General features: G+C 40.1%; 3 pseudogenes; all 3 read right to left on the bottom strand.

The window, feature by feature from the left end:
• Positions 1-10,065: 10,065 nt before the first annotated feature.
• Positions 10,066-10,231, bottom strand: LOC139441488 (U2 spliceosomal RNA; annotated as a pseudogene).
• An 11,303-nt stretch (positions 10,232-21,534) lies between these two features.
• Positions 21,535-21,672, bottom strand: LOC139441500 (U2 spliceosomal RNA; annotated as a pseudogene).
• A 328-nt stretch (positions 21,673-22,000) lies between these two features.
• Positions 22,001-23,238, bottom strand: LOC139441424 (uncharacterized; annotated as a pseudogene).
• Between the last annotated feature and the right edge of the window lie 1,730 nt (positions 23,239-24,968).

Below are 24,968 nucleotides of genomic sequence, written 5' to 3'. Positions count from 1 at the left end.
ATTTTCTGCATGTTGAAAATCCTTACAAATAAGAGTAATTAGAGAATTCTTAGACGAAGAAGGGAGTGTACCCTCAGAGAAACATAAATAAACGAGACGCAAAAAGACATCACCAAGAACATCAAAAGAAAACACATAAAACTCCTTAGTAAGTCCATCCGGACCTGGAGATTTATCATTCTCCATGGCCTTAAGGGCTGATAAAATTTCATCTTTCGATATAACACCTTCTAGAGTGGCCGCAACATCCGAATCAAGTTTAGGTAAATCAGCAAGGAAATCGTTACACATTTTCTCATCAATGGGTTCAGCAGCGAAAAGATCGGAATAGAAATCAACAAAAACACCCATGATGTCCTGAGAGGATTTTAATAAAACACCAGAAGGATCTAAAATTGAAGAGATGGATTTTTGTTTACCCCTCTTGGCTTCCTTGCGAAAAAAATAACTAGACGGCTTTTCATTATTTTCAAGGTCATTAGCCTTAGATCGGATGAGATGACCCTTAAATTCCATATTATCCAAATCCTTAAGTTGATTTTTGACTTCCAATTTTTGATCAACAAATTGTCCAGGATGAGCGGATTCAGTATGGCATAGATTCCGGTACTGATTTTCCAAATCCTTACGGAGGGATACACGAGAACTATTCCTATCTTTTAAAACCAACTTTATAAAATCCTGAATTTGAATTTTAAAGGTTTCCCACCAAGCAAGTGAAACATTCTCCAAAGAGTACGAAGGTCCAAAATCTATACCCTCAAAATCCTTAAGACTTACCGACACATACTCATGATGAGAAAAAGCACAGGGAGTGATGGTCGAAGTGTCGACAGCAGGCAACAGATGAGAGGAGAAATAGAACCTGTCAAGGCGAGAACCAATACCAGTAGTATTGGACCATGTGACATCAACTAAATCTGGAAAGAGAGAACGAAAAACATCAGAGAGAGAAAAGTCCGAGACCCATTGCTTAAGAATATTAACCCCTTGTTGTATAAAATCCCTTTTACCACCAACCTTATCTAATTTCAAATTAAGCACACAGTTAAAATCCCCACCTTAAATAATATGTCTATTTGTAACTAAATAGTGAGCCATTCGATTAAAAAACTCATTAGGAGCATAAACGTTAATTAATCTAACCCTAGAATTACCATTAGAAATATCAACAATTATAAACCTCCCATCAACATCATAATGATATTGATCTAAAATGAACCCGCAGTTATTACTGATAACTAAACCAACGCCCCTGCTATTATTTGATCCAAAAGACCAATATGCTACCCCATTAAACCTATCAGCAAACACCTTACTTAAAGCCAAAGAATGCACATGGGTCTCTTGAAGAAAGAGAAAGTCAATGCCAGAAGAATTAAATTTATAAGACAAAGTGTTTAATTTACTTGGGCTGTGTAACAACCCATTACAATTTATAGTAAAAAATTAAACATGAAATGTAAGGTTAAGTGGTGAATACATAGACAAGAAAAGATAAACACAACAAATGACCACAAGACTCCCAATGACGGGAGAAGTTAGGCGCCATTCAATCTCATAGTCGAGGGACATGTCCATGGAGACAGAAACTAGAACTTATCATAAGGCGGGTCAGTCACCTCTACACATGCCACAGCCTTGGATCTTGTACTTCGGGGAGGGGTGAGGGCCGAGCACGCACCTTGGCTCACATTACTGACCAGGTGCGACCTGAACTTCTTGGTCTTGCCACCCCCTTCATCCGACCTTGACTTTTTCATACCAGGATGAGAAGTGTCAGCAACTTCAGAGCTGGCAAGTGGCAACTCAGCAAGTACCTCGTTTCCTTCCTGTGAAAAGAGATCCAAATTATCACTAACACCGTCATCTCCAGCATTTACTCCCTCCAGATCAACGGGCACAGTTGTCTCCCCTTCCTCTGACACCGGCGCTCCAGTGTCCTCGCTGTCGGTATACATAAGCTCACCCTTATCAGCTTCTCCATCATCCTCCGATTCCTCCTCAACCTCAACTTCCTCTCCGACCTCATCTGGTACCTTGTCACTATCAGCATCAGTTTGAGTAGTCTCACCTGAAGGCTGTTGATGAGACCTGGAGTCCCTTCCACCCTGACAGCGCTCTGAGGACATAGATACCTTTGGTGCCCCGTCTCGCCACACTTGAGACACAGGGGAGGGCGACCCGGAGCTGTTATAAGCATGGCCATGCGATCATCTATTTTGACAATATGAGGCAGAAAGTTTTTGTCATTCTCAGTTACCTCAATTGAGATGAGTCTCACACCGCTGAAGACTTCAGCTCCATCAGGCAATACACAATGATCATATGAAACATTTAGCACCTTACCATAGCGGGAAAAATATTCCGCCACATAGCTATCTCTCACAGTATGGTGAAGCCAATGAACCCGGAGGGTTATGACCTGTTTCTGGTACATGGAAAAGACCACATGACCATTATCGTACGGTAACGACTAGGTCTGAAGAAGAACATCCGCCTTGTGATGTTTATGGAAGGTCAAGAACCAGCAACCACTCCTCTCCGCCTTCCAAAAGTCCTCCAAATCCTTGCCCGAAAACGTTGGTAAAGCAGATTTAATAACATTGAACAGTTTATCTCTAGGAAAATTCCTCACCGTTGTCTCAGCCTTGATGGTCAACCTTGCCCTGACATCATTCACCTGAGTATGGGACAAAGGCCGCACCTTCGCGGCATTCACCCAGGCCATCTCCAGGAAAAGGGAAACAAATAATAAATGGGGGGTGACCCGAAGGTCTACTTGATGCCGAAGCAACAAGTCCCACCCGTAGACCTAGAGAGGAGAAAAATCACACAAATTTATTGGCACACAAAAAAAGTCCCTATTATAGTCACCACTGATGTCTCCGTCAAACGCTGCGTTGTTGAAATCCTCCTCCAGTCTTTGATCTGAGCCAAAAGGCCGAGAAGCGATGCCGGTTGCCGGTTTGCGCTGGCAAAGTACATCTACTGACACAACATACCATTTAGGGGCTGTTTATTTACATGAAGCGCTTAAAATCCTTGGAGTGAGTGAGTGAGTGAGTTAAATTTTACATCGCATCGGCAATATTTCAGCCATATAGCGATGTGAACTAGGTTGAACAAGTTAGACATTTATATTATATATTAAAGCTGTCATCGAAGGACAGTAGAACAACTAGCATATCACAGTTTATAAGTAAAACTAGTTTAGAACAATTAAAAGAATAACCTATTATTCAACAATACAGTATAAAAAACGGGCTAGAGATCGCCAGCAACCAAAGTTAGGCCACCTAACTGAGGCCCGTGGGGACTTACAATACTTCTGCTACCTGCACGGCTCCCCAGCAGGATTTACACCATCCCTTCAGCAGCTGGCGATGGTACGCAATTAAGCCATAATTAAAACAAAACAAATATACTACTTTTAAAAACAGTGGTATGAATAAACGTACTTTCAGGACGTGGTCTTACATATCCTCTCAGGGGGACAATAATTTTACACTACTTCAACCCCCTTTGAGGATACAGCCACGAACCATCTATGTTACTCATTAAACACTACCAATATTATAAAAATCAGCTATGTACACAATCAAAATTTATCAATAAGTTCTATTTCTTTTAAAAATCCAACAATTAAATGACAACTGATACTATTAAAAAGATCCTTAAGAGATGAAGATTTGAAATAGTTATCCCTTGTGATGGCAAAATCAATACAGTCAAGCAGGACATGCTTGACCGTGATTCTTTCATCACAAGGGATGCAAAACGGAGGATCCTCACCTTTCAATAGATATTCATGTGTATATCTTGAATGGCCAATACGACATCGTCGCATAATGACCTCTTCAAACCTGGACTGACAACCCAAGTAGGTATAACCGATATTTGGTTTTATTGCATGTAATTTATTTATACCCACTTGGGTGTCCCACTTCTTCTGCATTAGATTTCTGATGTAAGAACGTATAACAGGTTTATAGTCACTGTAGGGAAGAAGAAGTGGTGTCACAGATTTGTTGAGTGCTGCCTTAGCTGCAGCATCAGCCATTGTGTTGCCTTTTATGCCCACATGACTGGGCAACCAACAAAAGACGATGTCGTATTGGCCAGTTGAAAGATCATTATAAAGTTCTAAAATGTTTAAAATAATTGGATGATTAGAGGAGACTTTTTTCAGTGCCTGAAGGCAAGACAAAGAATCAGAAAAGATGATAAATTGTTTATATGCAGACTGTCGTTGAATGTATTTTAAGGCTGTAAGAAGAGCATTGGCCTCAGCAGTGAAAATAGAGCTAGTGTCTGGTATTCTAGATGAGATATGTTTTGATCCAACGACAGTGGCACATGCCACCTTGCCACCATCCTTGGATCCATCAGTAAAGATTGAACGGTGGGTGTCATATTTATTTCTTAGTTGTACATATTCCTGTTGATATATAAGTTGATTGGTGTCAGATTTAATAAAACGGGTTAGAGAAACATCTACTTCTGGCCTCACCAGCTGCCAGGGAGGAGTAGACAAGAGACGATATGGTGAGATAATATCAAGATCTATATTTGCAGCAATAATATGTGATTTCATCCGAATTCCAAGTGGTGGAATCAGCTTTGTTTTTTTCTGAAACAGCTCTTCATATAGGGGTTGAAAAACGGAGTCATAAGCAGGATTAGAAGGATTAGAGTGTAATTTAGTGATATATTGAAGACACAATTTAACACGGCGTTGTTTCAAAGGGAGTTCATCAGCCTCGACATAGAGGCTGTCAACAGGAGAAGTTCTAAAAGCACCAAGACACAGTCTGAGTCCTTGGTGGTGGATTGAATCTAGCTTTTTTAAATTGCTCTTGCAAGCTCCAGCATATACAATGGAGCCATAATCTAATTTAGAACGAATCAGTTATCTATAAAGGTGAAGGAGGGTTGTCTGATCCCCTCCCCACTTAGAATGCGAGACGACTTTTAACAGATCTAGGGCCTTCAGGCATTTAGTCTTTAAATATTTAATATGTGGCAAAAACGTCAAATGGTGGTCGAAAATTAATCCCAAAAATTTGGCTTCTTTAACAACCTTAATTGGAGTGCCATCTAAAGTGAGTTCTGGATCTTTATGGAGTTTATATTTCCGACAGAAATGAATACAATTTGTTTTGGTCTGTGAAAACTTAAATCCATTCTCAAGACACCATTTATTAATTTTATTAAGACACAACTGTAACTGTCTTTCAATGGTATGCATATTTTGACCACGACATGAAATATTAAAATCATCCACAAACAATGACCCATCTATTGAGTCATTTAATACTTTAGATAAACTATTTATTTTGATTTTTAACAAAGTGACAGACAAAATACTGCCCTGTGGAACCCCCTGATCCTGATTATAATGATCAGACAGGGTTGATCCAACACGAACTTGAAATTGTCTGTCAGTTAAAAACTGTGATACAAATTGAGGCAAGCGGCCCCTTAAACCAAAGTCATGTAAATCTTTTAAAATACGATGCTTCCAAGTGGTATCATAAGCTTTTTCAAGATCGAAAAAGATAGATACAGCATGCTGTTTATTTACAAAAGCATTTTTAACAAATGATTCTAAACGAACCAAATGGTCAATTGTACTTCGGTTTTTACGGAAACCACATTGGATGTTACTAATCAGATTATTGGTTTCTAAAAACTAAACTAATCGATTATTTACCATGCGCTCCATGGTTTTACAAACACAGCTAGTTAATGAAATAGGTCGATAATTTGATGGATCGGTATGATCCCTGCCAGGTTTTGGTATGGGTACAACTATCGCATTTCTCCATGAAGGAGGAAAATGTCCAGTTGTCCAAATATGATCAAAAATATTCAGTAGCGTTGTAAGACAAGAATCAGGCAAGTGTTTTAAGAGCTGATAATGAATATCATCAGCACCAGTCGCAGTATCATGAGCTTGCGCTAAAGCAGTGTGTAGTTCATTTAGTGAAAAAACTTCATTATAATCTTCGCCGTTGTCAGAATTAAAATTAACGTTTTTCTTCTCTTGTTGTTGTTGATACTTCTGAAACTTTGGATTATAATTTGATGAAGAAGAATGTTTAGCTAAAGTTTCGCCCAATTTATTGGCAATATGTGATTTTTCAGTCAATAAATTATTGTCATCTTTTAGATGACGAATACTAGGTTTGGAACCTTTGCCTTTGATTTTTTGGATCATATTCCATACCTTTGACATAGGCGTGCGAGAATTGATTTTAGAAACATAGTTCTTCCAAGACTGACGTTTATTGTGTTTAAATGTTCGTCGAGCCTTGGCAGAATTGATTTTAAAATTGTTTAAATTTTGTACAGTAGGATGGCGTCGAAAATATTTCTCTGCCTTCTTCCTACGCTTCCTAGCTTGTTTGCAGTCGTCAGTAAACCATGGTTTCCGAATATGTGGGTTCACAGAGGACTTAGGAATAGTTTCATCAGCTATGCTCTTCAGTTTGTCAGAGAACGATTGAATTGGATCAGGTACATCCATGAAAAGGTTTGGCTTCAATTTGTCAGTACATATGGTCTGAAATAATGGCCAAATGGCCTTGGAAAAATTCCATCGTGTGGACGATGGAACCTCAGTGGGATGTACAGTTGTAATTACAGTGGGAAAATGATCACTTCCACAAAGGTCATCATGGACTGACCATTCAAATTCATTATATATGCTAGAATCTGTGATTGACAGATCTAATGCAGAATAGGTACCAGTTGCAGGATGAAAATATGTGTTAGAGCCGTCATTGAATATGCATAGATTATTATTAGAAATAAAATCTTCAAGGATTTTCCCTTTATTGTTAGTATTGGAACTTCCCCATAGAGGGTTATGTCCATTAAGATCACCCATGATGATACAAGGCTGAGGGAGCTGGTCAAATAAATCCTGAAGATCGGACTGCTGAAGATTCGAGGATGGAGAAATATACAATGAACAAAGTGTGAAGGTTATGTGTAAGGTAAGACGGACAGCAACAGCCTGAAGATTACAGTTAATAGAAACAGGGCTGTGGATAATGCCCTGCCTCACCAAAATTGAAGCACCCCCAGTGGCTTTATCACCTGGTGGGGAAAAAGAATGATATGAATTGTACTGACGCATTTCAAATTTATCAGTATTCTTAAGATATGTTTCCTGTAAACTAAATGCTGATGGTTTATAATCTTGTGCTAATAATTGAACTTCATTAAAATTATTCCTAAGTCCTCTGCAATTCCACTGAATTAATTTAGGTGAATTAGTCATGGAGGTTCTATGGGGGATCTCTCACGTCCACGTGAGGAGGATGGACTCCTATTTCTGAGTTCTGATCTCCAGAGGGTCAAAGGAGTTATGAACCTCTACAGTAGAGGGGATTTGAGCTATTTGTCGTCGATTTAGACGCTTTTTTTGTTTGTTTGACAATTCAACATATTTATCTTCATCAACAGCTGGTTGGATAACTTCTGGTTGTGACAGACTCACTGTCTGAGATGAAGATGTTGCGACATTGGACTGACTGTTAGAAGTATGAGGCGGTACAACAGTTTGAACGGGTTTGTCTGACTTAGTCCAAGTCAGATCAGTTTGACAGGATACAGAAACAGTGTTTGATTTTTTTGAGACAGTAGCTGAGTCGGTGATAGTAGGAGAGTGTTTAGACGGAGTCTGGCTGAGAACACGCTTTTTTGCTTCAAAGAATGAAATATTGTTTTCGTATTTCAACCTGAGAATTTTTGATTGTAATTGCCACTCAGGGCATGACTTCAAAGATGATAGATGTGCACCATCGCAATTTGCGCATTTAGGATCGTTACTGCAGTCGGAGCTTTGGTGATCCTCACTACAACGATGACAACGTGGAGCATGATTGCAAGATTTGGAACCGTGTCCAAATTTTTGACAGGTATAACACCGGAGTGGATTGGGGACATACACCTCCACTCCGATATTAAAATAACCAGCTTTTATTGATTTGGGCACAGTACAGGAAGCAAAAGTAAACAAGTACGTATTGCTTGGTTCTATTCTACCATCGTTTTTCTTGAAAGTGAAGCGCTTGACAGAAGTTACATTTTGATCTGTAAGTTCACCAACTATCTCCTCCTCAGACATGTCAGTTAGACATCTGGCTCTATCTCTAACAATGCCTCTACTGGAGTTGAGTGTTTTGTGTGCCGAGACAGCAACACTAACGTTTGCAAACTGTTTTTGTTGTAATAAATTGAGTGATTGCTGTCTCCGCTCACACTCCACAAGGAGCGAGCCGCCTCGGAGACGTGAAACGTTCTTAACTTCTCCACAAATAGATTGTATTGTTTTTGACACTAGGAACGGATTGAGCTTGAGAGGACCTCCATCGGATGATTCAATGACGATAAACCTTGCCCAAGTTTCTTGTTGCCTTAAAACTGAAACTCCTTCATTAGATGTAAGAAGATCAGCCTCTAGCCGCCTCTTTTTGTCATTTCTACTGGAACCAGAGTGTGTTTGAGCCATGATGTAAGTAATAGGATTCAGCACCCCCGCTCCCCACCCACCATGGAGTGTCTACAAGGACGGTGCTACAGTGGAAGCCATGCTGCAACACCAGGGCTACAGGGGTGGTATACTCCAGCAATTACAACACGAATAGCTACATTTGTCTACCAAAAGAAATGTCCAGCTGGTTCGGCCCATGACAGAACATTGGAGACATAGAGAGTTCGGAGGTTGACATCACCAGATTGGCCCATGAGCCACCGCCTTCTGGCATAGGACTCTAGGCAATATTAAGATTTGCATTGATAGATGTTCAGATTTCAACATCAAAAATGGTTTGATAGGATATATCAAAAGTGACACGTATCCATGCGCAGGGCATGGCGTGACCAGCCGATTGATAGAATCGGGCCAATTCTACCACCCATCTAGGTGAAGTAAGGGTCGAAGTGGTGTGTTGGGCAAAAGGAACACCGGTTCCTGGCTCCATTGCCCTCAACCACCAGAATCCCGTCCTCCACCGACACAGGGGCGCAACCCACAACAAACAGGTTGCCCAATTCGGTCGCCTCTTACGACCAGCAATGGGGTGCTGTGGAAATATTCTACCCCGGTTCCACACGGGGGAAGAGCTATTAGCGCTACCCAGCACTCACCACGAGGAGGTTGCTCTTCACGAGTGCCTAAAATCCTTGGCCAGCAATATTACAAGCACAAATGAGTAAAAATGTGGACAGCACACGAGTGCGACACCCGACTGCAAGACGTCTGTGAAGATATTCAGCGTCTTTGATGAATGTAAAAATGGAGTAAATAGAACCATTTTCCTATGTATAAAGAGTGCGCCGATGAAACCTCGCCAGACGTTGGGTAAACGTCCTGCAGCGACCAAGTCCAACGTGAATACCGGCCGCAACATTAGGACTTAATGAGTGGAGTCGGGGAGGCAAGGGGAGACAGGCCAGCTTGAATTAGAGCCGCGCGTGGGTAAGAGTGACAATCCCATCCAAATTGCCCCAATGTATTTAATAAACTAAAGGTAAAGATACTTAAGGTGTCCAGCAAAGCGAAAAATGAATGAATTCTATGAAAAATTGCATTGAAGACGAAAAATACGACTGAACTGTAATGAATATTGGAAAATGAACTCACTTGCACAAAGTGTAATGACGCATCAGGCGTGTGTGTAGTTCTTTAAATATACATCTATTTAGGGGGGATGCGACCTAGAAAACGTCTTGTAGTGACGAAGCAGACTGTTGTTGTGACGGAGTGATTGTCTAGACGTCATTTCTGGCGTACGGCGTCATGGCCGACGGCCTTGGTTACGGGGGACTGTATGTAGCTGAAAGTTGAAAAATGCTACTTTTACAAACTTGTACGGGTTTGTGTGGTTAGAGGACGGGCTGCATGTGTGAACAGATATTTTTCTAAGGTTTAGATGTAATAAGATAGAGTATCTATTGAGAACTAAGGGCGAAAAACGGAGCGGCAGTGCAAAGTAACACGAATGTGAAGATGTAGGCAAAGCTGACAGTTCTAATTTTTTAATGAAATACGAGTGGTGGGCCATTCCCGGAGGTACTGCAATACCGGGTCAACCCGTGATGAGGGCGGAGCAAGCCCCGTGGCACCTCATCTCATTCTAATAATCAGTTTAATATCGATGCCTCCAAAAACCAGGCAACAGCTCAAAGTAACAAATATCCAATTGGAACAAGAAATGAATAGAATGTAAGAAACATGGACAGATAAACAAATAAACAAAAACTTTAACAGTATCTGCAGAGATAACAACAGCAGCATATGCACAAATAAAACAACATACAAAGGGCAGTAGGGGGACATCAATAGGGGCAGTAGCTACAGAAATGGACAGAAACACATGAATGACATTTCGACATAGCATAAGCACACAGAACAAGAAGAGTACAAAACACTGGCATGTCAAATAATACAGATAAAGAACCGGCAAAAGGGGCAAGTGGGGACAATGACAGGACATAAGTGACGAGAAATGGACAAATAGACACGGCGACTTTACCACTTAACATAAGCAGCAGATAATAACAAACATGTAAGCAGAACCGAACGTAAAATAAAGCACAGACACAATCAATGAAAGAATTAATTCAACAATGATATACATAGTAGTCAACAACACTCAACCATCACACTGGAATAAAGAATTTTTATGAAGATTATATAAGAAGCGTCAATTTATTACTTGTGTCAACTGTACAGAAAAAAGGAGAAGAGAGCCAGAAAGCCTGAAAAACAGAACGAGAGAGACGAAAGAAATCAATCCGAATACGTGTTTTCAGGAGTGAGAGAAAACGCAAGACACCCCTGAAACCGTTTGTGTTCAAATATATTACAATTCCGAAGAAGCCAAATAGATTATTTCGCCAGTGAAAGTAGGTATACACAAACAGCAAATTTCTGAGAATTTGGAAGTTTTGGAACAAGACCAAATTGAATAATTTCATGACATTTTTTAATCAATCCGTCGGATAGATATCGCAACCAAGTAAAAACGATATCCCACAAGACAACGACACAAGGACAGTAGAGAAAAAGATGATCAGACGTTTCAATGCCAGATCGACAAAGGACACAGTTGGGAGTGACAGACAGACCACGGGTATGCAGAATATACCCCAGGGGGAGAGCATTATAGATGAGACGGTAGTTCATTGACTTTGGAAGAGGATCCACAAATGAATGACGTAAGTTATGCCAAACCAACCGAAAGTTAATTTGTGGATACAGCCTTTCAATTTTATTTTCAACGACATTTGAAAGGAGACAATTATAAAATTCTCTGGATGTAAAATTAACAAGATATACCAACGGCTTCGAAACTGTAGCTTCAAACAACAATTTTAAACTTGCAAAACATTGCTGGTAGAATAAGGGAACAGTCTCGGAATGAGGGATAGACAAAGACAGAAAATCAGGCCGATAGAGACGTAAGGACATACCCAAACAATAAATAGTAAAATATTGCCACTTTGCTGAACATCTTTTGACAAGGTTTTGAATATGTTTCTGATGAAAGGATTGTAATTTAGACTTAATATGGCAAACCCCAAGACCACCCTAAAAAATAGACATATAAAACAGAGCGTCGAATGGGTTCAGCAGTAGACTGCCAAATAAACCGAAAAGTCTCCCTCTGAAAGAGATCAATATAATGTTTAGAAACCGAGGTAACTGCTCCACGATACCACAGTTGAGATAACCCCAAAATATTGCACAAAATAGTTTTACTAAAAATTGAAAGAGAGCGTCCTTTACAATATTTTAAAACAGTACGAAATTTAGAAATTACCGAATGAAATTGGTCATCATCATCAACCTCCTTGCCCACAATAATTCCAAGAATTTTAGACTGGTCAATCCAAGAAATACCGAAAGGGTGATCAGACAGATTCTTCCACTTACCAAGAAAAAATCCCTTAGTTTTAGTCAAATTCAATTTAGACCCAGATGCCATTCCAAACGTATGATAAAGATCCAAAAGTGCTTTGATTGACGCATCCGTTGCACAAAACCCAAGACCGTCATCAGCATACGCAGAAATCTTTGCCGAATCAAAGGAACCTGGAAGATGTATCCCCTTAATAACTTGATGTTTTCGAACCATATGCAACAGGCTCCAGCGATAAAACATACAAAGATGGGGACAAGCCACACATTTGCCTGACAGACCTCCTTACTGGAAAAGGCTGAGAAATGTGCTGATTTACAAGAACACTGCTGGAAATGTCAGAATATAACAATTTGACCCATCTTTGAAAATTTGGACCAAACCCCAAAGGGTCCAAGACTTTAAACAAATACGCATGGGAGACCCTGTCAAAGGCCTTTTCTTTATCAAAACTAATGAAAGCCCATTGGAGATTTTTTTGCTCCACATAATCACGCACATTACGAATTAAATGACAGTTATCCTGAATCGATCTACCTGGTACTGCGCAAGTATGATCTAGATGTACAATATCACCAATAACATGACCTAAACGTGTGCATAATAATTTTGACATAATTTTGACATCAACATTCGACAGAGAAATAGGACGCCAGTTACGAACATTAGTAGCATTATTCATGTCCTTACAGAGAAGCGTAATGTAAGAAGTTTTAGAAGACGTGGGTTAAGAACCCACGGAAAAACATACATGGACAAGACGCAATAACACATCACCAAGAACATCAAAAGAATAGAGATAGAACTCCTTGGTAAGACCATCAGGACCGGGAGATTTATTTTTCTCCATAGTCTTAAGGGCTTGTAAAATTTCAGATTTTGTAATCCCGCCTTCAAGTACAGCCAAATGAGTCGAATTTAGTTGAGGTAACCCAGCAAGGAAGTCGGCACAAATTACATCATCAATGGGCTCTTCGGCCAAAAGTTTCGAATAAAATTTAACAAATACACCCATGATGTCCTTAGAAGATTTAACTAATACGCCAGAAGAATCTAAAATCGAAGAAATTGACTTTCCTTTGCCCCTCTTGGCTTCCTTGCGAAAAAAAACCCTAAAGGCTTTTCACCATTTTCCAGGTCACGAGCCTGACAACTAAGTCGATGACCCCTGAATTCCAGCATTTCGAAACCATATAATTGCTTTTTAATTTCAGATATTTGATCAGTAAAGGATCCTGGTTGTGACAACTCTGCATGGCATAAAACTTTGTATTGGCGTTCCAAATCCTTACGATGAGATACCCGGGGGGAATTTCGAACTTTTTAAAATAATTTTTTTAAAATTTGAATTTTTAACTTAAAGGCATTCCATATTCTAAAGTAATACCCTGTAACGGGGGAAGATGAGTACGTCAAAAGCCAGAAAACAACATTTTAAAAGAATCATCAAATACAGTGAGTGAGTTAAAATTTTAAGTCACATCGGCAATATTTCAGCCATATCGTGACTATCAATGGTTAAATATGATACATATATTGAAACTTATACAAAAACCTGCCAACGAGGGACAGTAAAATAACTAGACTTATCACAGAAATAAAATTAAAACTAGTATGTAATCATAAAAATCAATAGCACTATACATTACATTACATTACATTATAAAAACGGACTATAGATCGCCAGCAACTGAAGGTAGATCACCATGCTAGAGTCCATGGGGACTTACAGTACTTTTGCTACCTGCATGGACCCCAGCCGGATTTACATCATCCCTTGAGGTGTCGGCGATTATTGACAAATTTAGCCAAATTAAAAGAACACATATTCTACGATTAAAACTGTAGTTGGAAAAAACATACTTTGAATGATATGGACTTACGGTACCCTCTCAATAATTTTACACCACTTTAACCCCCTTTGAGGATACAGTCACGATCAATCACAGATATTTATTTATTCCACTAATTGTAAAATGCATTTAGTATATACAAAGCAAATTAAAAAAATTTATTGAACAACTCTATTTCTTTTAAAAAGCCAATAATTAAATGAGAACTAATAGTGTTATAAAGATCCTTCATAGATTTAACCTTGAAATAGTTATCCCTTGTGATGGAAAAATCAACACAGTCAAGCAGGACATGCTTGACCGTGATTATCTCATCACAAGGGATGCAAAACGCAGGATCCTCACCTTTCAATAGATATTCATTGGTGTAACGCGAATGGCCAATACGACATCGTCGTAAAATGACCTCTTCAAATCTGGACTGACAACCCAAGTAGGTGTAACCGATATTTGGTTTAATGTCATGTAATTTATTGATACCTACTTGGGTGTCCCACTTCTTTTGCATCAGATCTCGTATATATGATCCAATCACAGGCCTGTAATCAGTGTATGGAACAAGAAGTGGTGTCACAGATTTGTTGAGTGCTGCTTTAGCAGCAGCATCGGCCATTGTGTTACCTTTGATGCCAACATTCTAGATATTCTGTCTGGTATTCTAGATGATATTGTCCTGGATCCGATGATCGTGGCGCTGGCAACTGCGTCACCATCCTTTGATCCGTCGGTAAATATAGATTTATAAGTATCATATTTGTTTCTTAACTGATTATACTCTTGTTGAAAAATTAGTTGATTGGTTTCAGATTTTTTAAATTTAGTTCAGGTTAGATCCACCTCTGGTTTCACTAACTGCCATGGAGGGGAATTCAAAAGTTGGGTTGGGGCTATATTTTCGAGATTTAGTTTAGCAGCCGAAATGGACGATTGTATTCGTAGTCCAAGGGGTAGAGTGAGTGATAATTTTAGTATAGAGGTCTTCATAAAGAGGGTTAAAAACACAGTCATAGGCTGGATTGGATTTCAAAGAACGTTGTTTAGAAACATATTGTAAAGATAATTTAACGCGACGTTGTTTAAGGGAAGGCTCATCAGCCTCCACATACAAACTATGAATTGGAGAAGTCCTAAAGGCTCCAAGGCAAAGCCTCAGGCCCTGATGATGAACAGAATCCAGTTTTTTCAAATTGCTTTTACAGGCTCCACCATAGACGATGGAGCCGTAATCAAGTTTAGAGCGGAGGAGGGCTCTGTACAGTTCGAGAAGGGTTTTCTGGTCCCCTCCCCATTTTGCGTTTGAAATTACTTTAATTATATCAAGAGCCTTCAGGCATTTAGTTTTTAAATAATTTATGTGTGACAGAAAGGTCAAGTGATGGTCAAAAATAATACCAAGAAACTTGGCCTCTTTGACAACATTGATAGGAGCACCATCCAAAACTAATTCAGGGTCCTTATGTGGCTTATACTTTCTACATAAATGAATACATTTGGTCTTGGCTCGTGAAAATTTAAAGCCATTTTCCAGACACCCTTTATTGATTTTGTTTAAACACAATTGTAGTTGTCTTTCAATGGTATGCATGTTTTTACCACAACAAGAAACATTAAAATCATCCACAAATAATGATCTATCATGTGAATCGGTTAAAATCTTTATGCTGAACAATGTTACAGACAAGATACTGCCTTGTGGTACACCCTGATTCTGATTGTAATGGTAAGACAGGGTTGAATCCACACGAACTTGAAATTGTCTATTTTTTAAAAACTGAGATATAAATAGAGGCAAACGGCCCCTTAAACCAAAATCATGTAAATCTTTTAAAATACCATACTTCCATGTGGTATCATATGCTTTTTCGAGATCGAAAAATATTGATACAGCATGTTGTTTATTTATTACGGAATTTTTAATAAAAGATTCTAAACTTACTAAATGATCGACGGTCCTACGATTTTTGCGGAAACCACATTGAATGTTAGTATTGAGATTGTTGGTTTCCAAGTACCAAACTAAACGATTATTTATCATACGTTCCATAGTCTTACAAACACAGCTAGTGAGGGATATTGGTCTATAATTCGAGGGATCGGGATGATCACGACCGGGCTTAGGTACCGGAATGACAGTAGCATTTCGCCATGATGACGGACAATTTCCAGAAGTCCAAATATTGTCAAAGATATTTAGCATTGTTTCTAAACACGATTCAGGTAAATGTTTAAGGGAGCTGATAATGAATATTATCAGGCCCCGAAGCAGTATCATGTGCTTCCCCAAAGGCAGTATGGAGCTCATGAATGGAAAATACTTCATAATAATCCTCACCCTTATCTGAGTGAAAATTAAGTTTCTTTTTTTCTTGTTGTTCCTTATATTTCTGAAAGATAGGTACATAATTAGATGATGAGGAATGTTGAGCTAATGTTTCACCTAATTTATTAGCAATATCAGATTTATCAGTTATAAGAGTGTCTCCCTCCTTGAGATGGCGAACACTGGATATGGATCCTTTTCCTTTAATTTTCTGAACCATATTCCAAACCTTTGAAATAGGCGTTCGTGAATTAATTTTAGAAACATGTTTGCCATGACTGTCGTTTATTTTGCTTAAAGGTGCGACGAGCCTTGGCATTTGAAATTTTTTATTCAAGTTATGGACTGTTGGATGGCGACGAAAATATTTGTCTGCCTTTTTTCTAGCCTTTCTAGCTTGTTGGCAGTCCATGGTAAACCATGGTTTATGGATATGTGGAACTGTAGAGGACTTTGGGATACATTCATCAGCAATTATATTGAATTCATCAGCAAAAACCTGAATAGGATCATTATCATTTAGAAATAATTCGGGTTGTAGTATTTCAGTGCATAATGTGTGAAAAAAAGACAAGTTTGTCTTTGTAAAATTCCATCTTGTAGAAGGAGGAACATCAGTCGGATTAGTAGTTGATAGTATAGTTGGGAAATGGTCACTTCCACAAAGATCATTGTGGACTGACCAATCAAAATCGTTGAGTAAGTTAGATTCAGTAAGTGACAAATCCAAAGAAGAATAAGTGCCAGTTGCTGGATCACCCATGATTATACATGGCTTAGGGAGTTGATCATAGAGAGTTTGAAGATCAGACTGCTGGAGAGCTGACGACGGCAGAATATACAGAGAACACAATGTAAACGCAACGTGCAAAGTAAGTCGCACTGCAACGGCTTGCAGATTAGTATTAAGTACAACAGGACTGTGTATAACATTCTGTCGCACAATGATTGAAGATCCTCCAGTGGCCTTATCCCCTGGAAGAGAAAACGAATGATACGCACTGTACTGACGTAAATTAAAATTGTCTGTCTGCTTTAAATAGGTTTCTTGTAAGCAGAATGCTGATGGATTAAGATCCTGGACTAATAGATGTAATTCATTAAAATTAGTCTTTAATCCTCTACAATTCCACTGTACTATAATTGTTGAAGACATTATCCTTTAGGGGGATTGACTGGAGATCTACCCCTCACCTTCCTTGAGGGCGACAAGCTATGTGCCCTTTGATGGCTGGAGTCGGACACATCCATGTCCTCAAGTGATCCATACTTATTAAAAAGTTGGATCGTGTTGTCTGCCCCTTTTGAGGCTCTACCACTCTGATACTTTTTGGAAGATTCTGTTTTTGGTTTGGACTTAATTTGTTTGATAATTTTATCTGAGTTTGATGGTTGAGTTAATGTTGATTCCTTATCACAAGATGCCCGAGTGAATTCCTGTGACGCGGAGATTGTTTGGGAACTAGAATTTTCCTGTGTAGGTCTCACCTAAAATGCTGCTGTCAACAACGTGGGACCTGATGTTTTTGTCCACGTGTAGTCGGTCTGGCAACCTGTGGAGTGACATGTTACATGTTTAGGCTTAGAGACTTGTACAGAAGCGGAAAGAGCAGCAGAATAGGATGGACGTTGATATTCCTGATCAAGAACAATCTTTCTGGCCTCAAAAAAAAAATGTTTCGGTCGTGCTTGACTCGTGAAATCTTAGACTGAAGTTTCCAAGTGCCATGGTAGTTGGACATTCCTTGGATGAAGAGGGGTGGTGGAGGTTTATCACAGATGGTACTGTTGTCACATGTTCCAGCACATCGATGACATGCAGCAGGAACATGGCATGATTTCGATCCATGGCCATACTTTTGGCAAGAGTAGCATCGTAAGGGATTTGGAATAAAGGAATCAACCCTTAAGCTGCAATAACCAGCTTTAAGTGATTCTTGACGCACCGGAAGACAAAATGTGAATAGATATGTATTCGTTTTAATGACTTCATTGTTCTTTTTAGCTGTAAAGCATTTAATAGTAGTAATTACTTGTGAGTGCAACTCTGTAACAATGTCACTCTCAGTCATATCTGAAAGGCAACGTCCAATGTCACGGACAATGCCTTTACTGCTATTCAAAGTCCTGTGAGGGGAAACCTCAACAGGAGCATTTGCCAGTGATTTGGTTGATAGCAGAATTTGAGATTGTGTTGGATTTCTACATTCAATCAATAGTGAACCAGATCTTAGTTTTTTAACCTCTTTCACGTTGCCAGCCAAACCTTCAATTCCCTTTGCTATCGCAAACGAAAAGTTTTAGGGGATCACCATTCGGAGCAGACATAACTAGAAAACGAGATCAGTAATCAGGATTCTTGAAAGGTTTAGTAGTATCTTCATCCTCAGAAGAAATCGAATTGTCAGATTCGTGTGAACGTTTTTTGAGTGGGGGTGCCATGGTAGTATTAATTGTGTTTCGCCCTCCCGGCTCCCCACCCACCATGGAGTGTCTACGTGGACGATGCCACACGTCTGTGGATCTCCCAACAGACGGCACCAAGGATATCAGGAGGGTATAATCAAGCAGAAGTACTAATCAGAGATTAATATATCCACCGGATTGGCCCATGAGCCACTGCCTTCTGGCACTGGCATCTAGGCAAATTGTGAATTTTTCCAGTAATGTATAAATCAATATACATGAAAATTCAAACATTTCTATTATAAACAGACTTCCAAGCCAAATATTTTAAAACGAGCAAGAAAAGTAAAGTGCTCAGGGCTTGGCATGACCAGCTGATTGATAGAATCGGGCCCATTCTACCACCCGTCTGGGCAAAGTTAGGGCCAAAGTGGTGTGTTGGGTTAAGGAACACTATTGCCGGCTCCGGCACCCTCAACCACCAGACTACCTTTCTCTGCCGACACAGGGACGCAACCCAGGGCAAACAGGCTGCCCACTTAGGTCGCCTCTTACGACCAGCAATGGGGTGCTCAGAGCTCCAGATAAGCTGCGTATCTGCGTGAAATACGCATCAGAAATGCAGAAATATGCAGTAAAATATAATCCAAGCGTATCAAATACGCAACGAACATTACAGATACGCTACAAAAATAAAACTTGTGCGTATCATCAAAATATTGTGAAGTAACCCTGCGTATTTGATTAGCAAATGAGCAACTTATATTGAAATTATAAGTTGGCATTCCGTCAACCTTGCCAAACTCATCATGATCATTTGCCATCACACTTTCTTGTGGAAGTATGGTGGTATTTTTGAGTCCTATAAAGCTCTCGAACCCACACGACACCAGTTTGCAGGGACTAGATGAATAGTGTTTTTAAATATTTAACTTAAATACCCACATGTGTAAAAACTACTGGGTAACAGAAATTTGAATACGCACCTAGAATTACTGATACCCAATGATTTTAAAATGCATGGGTAAAATACCCACAACACCAAAAGCTTATCTGGAGCTCTGGGTGCTGTGGAAATATTCTACCCCGGTTCCACACGGGGGAAGAGCTATTAGCGCTACCCAGCACTCACCTGGAGGTGGTTGCTCTTCACGAGTGCCCAGTGCAAAATAAGACGAATGTGAAGATGTAGGCAAAGCTGACAGTACTAATTTTTGATTGAAATATGAGTGGTGAGCAATAAGTTCACTTCATAAAAAAAAAGAAAACCTAAGTAAAAAGGAACAAGTCAAAATCCACAAAGGTTCACAGGAACGGTAAACATAAACCTGACCTGAGGCCATCTTGTCTCAAAAATTTCAGAGAATGAATCACAACTTCGAAGCAGATCGAATCTCTTCTTCTGTCAGTGACATGGTGTAGAAGGTATTCTTTTGAACACCCATAGACTGTTGAGTTAACCTGTTCTCATGTACTTTATGGCTGAGAAGGATACGAACGGTGTCCCTGATGGCCTGTCTCTGATCTTGGGGAAAAGAACGCACACAATTCGTCACATCATACTTTTTCTCTGTCACCTTATAACTCCCACGTGCTTCGTCCCAGAAGAGCTTAACACTTAAGTTCCACTTCTTACGCAAGAGATGGTGTCCCTCCTTGTGTTCCTCCTGCCACCTTGGATTCACAAACATCGGAAATAAAGTAAAATCAAATGGGTTCTTTTGCGTAAGAAAACGATCCTGTGGAGTAACTGTGTGCTGCTGATGAGTCTCACTTGTAGAAGTCGACGCAGACTCCAGGACAGAGTCCACACTATCCGGAAGGGAATCACCTTCACCATCAGGGCGACGGACACTTTGCACACTTTCTTTACTAGAATCTGTCAGTTGGGGCGCCTTATAATCCAACTCAGCCAAGCTCGAATGACCAAAGTCCTCATGCACATCCAGTTCAGAATCTTTTTCCCCTCATCCATGTCACTATCCGAGGTAATCTGTGGCTGCTTCCTCTTGGTCCCTGTCGATTTATCAACTGTCACGGTAGGAGTCGCAACCTTCTCAGAATCCGATTCATCAATAATCAATCCATCATCAGAATCACTCTCCTCCAGAACTGGGAGTTCCTCTCTCTCATCATTGACTGGCACTACAACTGGAGACACAGTAGGCGGTTTCTTGCTGGGAATCTGTTCCTGACACTTGGAACGTATATGTCTATATGTGTGACACCTTAAACACAAGGGCAGACGGCCCGGAGTCGTAATCAACATAGACAGTTTTCCAAATTTTACGATATGGGGAATCAAATCCAAACAGTATCCTTAAGTTCCAGCTTCACATAACGAACACCAGAAATCAACTGTTCACCTTCGACAAGTTTCTTCTCCCACCAGACGTCCAACACTTTTCTGAACTGAGAGAAGTAATCCTTCAGGAACGAGTTCATAATAGTAGCGTGGAGCCAGTGAATCCGTAACACAACAACCTGTGCACCGTAACGAGAGAACGTAAGAGTATTAGTCCCATAGTCCACAGTCTCCAATCTCTGGAAAGTGTCCACCATCACACCGGACTGAAATGTCACATAGTACTGACCAGATGTTTCTGTGTTCCAGATGCCTACACAGTCCTTAGTACGGAAGGAGGGAAACTGGGCCTTGAGAACCTGGAGAAGTCCATCCTTGGACACATTCCGCTGCTGAGAGTCGACTCTGACGGTACGAGCAGCAGAGTCGAGATCCAGGTACTTATCTGGAATCTCACCAGCTTGCACAGCACTGGTGAACGCCATGGTAGAGAGAAGGGGGAAGACCACTTAAGGCCACACACCTGTAAAACAGGTGATGCCCGCCCGTAGACCTGGTGGAGTAGAGAGAAGAGTCAATGAAATCACAAGCAGCACATCAATGAATCGAAAAACGCATAAATCACGGAGTACACTCCCTAAGGAGTTGATCACAACTTGGTTTGGCTAAGATACTACACTTTGACCGCGAGCCAAAAGGCTGAGAAGCGATGCCGGTTGCCGGAGCAAGCCCCGCGGCACCTCATCCCATTCTAAAAATCAGTTTAATATCAATGCCTCCATTAGGAGACGTATCAGATATTAAGCTGATAAGAACAGATATTTTTTTTTTTTTGATAATACAATTTAATCGGGCAAGATGGTACATGCGCAGACAGTGCAAAAAGCATACCACTCCACTTTTAAAATCAAATATCACAAAAGGTTTGTTGAATGGCAGCTATAACAGAGGTAATTTAGAAGAGGAATTAGCAGTATAACTGCTAAGGTGAATGTCCAAAAATTAGTTGTTAAGTATAATTGATAGATCTGATCTCAATTTCACTGAGCTCAATCCGATAGTCTTTGTTCTTTTCAATCCTGTCAAGCAAGTGTCCTTTATTGTTAACTTTCTGAGCGAGAATAAGCCATATCGTTTCCTTGAAGTCACTGGGATTCTAGGGTGCTAATGATTTTACTCAGTTGGACATGTCATATCTCTTTTCTGTCACTTTGAAATGTTGTCGCTTGGCATCCCAGAAGAGCTTGACTTGAAAAGTGAACCGTTTCTTCATTGGATGGAGTTCGTCTCTGTGATCATCTTCCCAGACATCATATACAATGGAAGGTAGACACGTTAGGTCATTAGGGTCAGAAGACTTAGGTTTAACAGTGTCCCTATATTCCTCTGGAATCTGAGATGGCTGAACGTCCGACTGTGACTGTTGGTCCGCCCAACTAGTAGAAGAAGAACAAGCCACAGAAACATCCATATCACCGTCATCATCCTGTGGTACAGAATCGTCCTCCTTGGGTCCATGAATATTTTCACCAGCAACCTCCCCAGGCATGTCCATGACCGCCATGGCAGCATCCACCTGGGAAGGCGCATCATCCTCTGAAGAAGGCACAGTGGTACTTTTTCCTCTCTTCCCTTTCCTAGCCACACTCTCAACTGGCTGTTTTCTCTTGGCAACTCCTTTCGCTGTAGGGTGAACAGGAGTTTCCACAACAGAAGTAGCAATGTCCGGGACCGAATCCATGTCATCAGATGAATCTGTAGAGTCTCTAGCATCATCCTGTTCCTTAGGAAGAGAAGTCAAATCAGGCTTTGGGCACTTAGAACGAACATGGCCATAGGTGTGACATTTGAAGCATATGGGCAGTCTTCCCGGAGCAGTAATGAGCATACTCTGTTTTTCCCCAAATTTCACAATATGAGGTATCCTTTCCTTTTCATCATCGGTCAGTTTCATTTTAACAATGCAAACTCCAGAGAAAATGTCAACACCATCTATAGTCTCGTACTCCCTCACAACATCTAGAACTTTTCCCCAAACCTGGAGAAATACTGTCTCAGGAAGTCACTCCTCACAGTGGCTGGCAACCAGTGAACACGCAAGGGCACCATGAACTTGCCTTAAGTATAAAAGTACACCTTGTCACTACCGACATTGACACACTGTAGCTGCAAAAGTTTCCTAGCACAATCCACATCCTTCAGAGTAATATAAACTTGACCATACCACTCAGTTTTCCATACACCTCTACATTCGGACAAGTCAAACTCACGCACAGAGGTCTTCAAATATGACACAAATTCCTTTACAGACGATACCTTTGCAGTCATGTAAACACGCACAGTCCTAGCAACAACGTCCTGGTCCACAAACTCGGCAGGAATGGGAACTTCGATGACTGCAGTAGTAAACACCATGGTAAAGTAAGGAGACTATTGAAAGTCACACTATCCTAAAGAGCAAACGATGCCTTACGTAGACCTATAAAGGAAGCGGCAGTAAATTAACAAGCAAATAGTCAACATTCAACAAAGCATGAAGAACGTGTGACCTAAACGTGTGCATAATAATTTGGACATAATTTTGACATCAACATTTAACAGAGAAATAGGACGCCAGTTACGGACATTAGTAGCATTATTCATGTCCTTACAGAGAAGCGTAATGTACGAAGTTTTAGAAGACGTGAGCAAAGAACCCTCCAAAAAACATACATGGACAAGACGCAATAGCACATCACCAAGAACATCAAAAGAATAGAGATAGAACTCCTTAGTAAGACCATCAGGACTGCGAGATTTATTTTCTCCATAGCCTTAAGGGCTTGTAAAATTTCAGATTTTGTAATCTCGCCTTCAAGTACAGCCAAATGAGTCGAATTTAGTTGAGGTAACCCAGCAAGGAAGTCGGCACAAATATCATCATCAATGGGCTCTTCAGCCAAAAGTTTTGAATAAAATTTAACAAATACACCCATGATGTCCTTAGAGGATTTAACTAATACGCCAGAAGAATCTAAAATCGAAGAAATTGACTTTTCTTTACCCCTCTTTCCTTCCTTGCGAAAAAAGTACCCTGAAGGCTTTTCACCATTTTCAAGGTCATGAGCCTGACAACCAATTCGATGATCTTTGAATTCCAGCATTTCGAAATCATATAACTGCTTTTTCATTTCAGATATTTGATCAGTAAAGGATCCTGGTTGTGACAACTCTGCATGGCATAAAACTTTGTATTGGCGTTCCAAATCCTTACGATGAGATACCCGTGGGCAATTTCGAACTTTTTGAAATAATTTGTAAAAAATTTGAACTTTTAACTTAAAGGCATCCCATAATTCTAAAGTAAGATCCTGTAATGGGGAAAGATGAGTACGGCAAAAGCAAGAAAAGAACATTTTAAAAGAATCATCAAATACAGAATGAATGCACTTCCAATAGGAAGGACCAAAGATTATGCCATCAACATCGTACAGTCTTACCGACACGTAGTCATGATCGGAAAAGGAACAAGGAGAGTTCGTCGAAGCGCCGACAGCAGACAGCAGACAGCAGAGAGGTAGATAAATAGAACCGGTCAAGACGGGACCCAATACCAGAAGCATTGCGCCACGTGACCGCCACTGTAGCTGGGAACAGAGAACGGAAAACATCAGATACGGAAAAATCAGAGACCCATGACCTAATAATATTACTCCCCGCTTGATTATTATGAAGATTACCGCTAATTTTATCCAATGAAGTATTGAAGACACAGTTAAAATTGCCCCCGAGAATCAAAAGACGATTAGTAACTAAATAATGAGATAACAATTGAAAAAATTGAATCCGATCAGCCGCAACATTGGGAGCATAAACATTAATAAGACGAAGTCTAGTACCATTAACAGTAATATTCCAAACGATATACCGACCCTCAACATCAAAACGGAAACGGTCCACAATCATATTAATTGTAGAATTAACAAGAATACCGACCCCACGACAAGAATTCGTTCCAAAAGCCCCAAACCCTTTCCCAGTAAATTTTGATTCAAAATATTTTGTTTAATTGTTTAGCTAAAAGATTAGACTTATGAGGGTTATTTAATAACCCATTACAATTCAATGATACAAATTTATACATAGAAAGAGTGATGGTGAAAACA

The sequence above is a fragment of the Haliotis cracherodii genome, unplaced genomic scaffold (genome assembly GCF_022045235.1).
Source record: "Haliotis cracherodii isolate W230 unplaced genomic scaffold, xgHalCrac1.p SCAF_40, whole genome shotgun sequence".
In the NCBI taxonomy this organism is placed as follows: domain Eukaryota; kingdom Metazoa; phylum Mollusca; class Gastropoda; order Lepetellida; family Haliotidae; genus Haliotis; species Haliotis cracherodii.
This window is presented reverse-complemented; position numbering and strand designations above follow the sequence as displayed.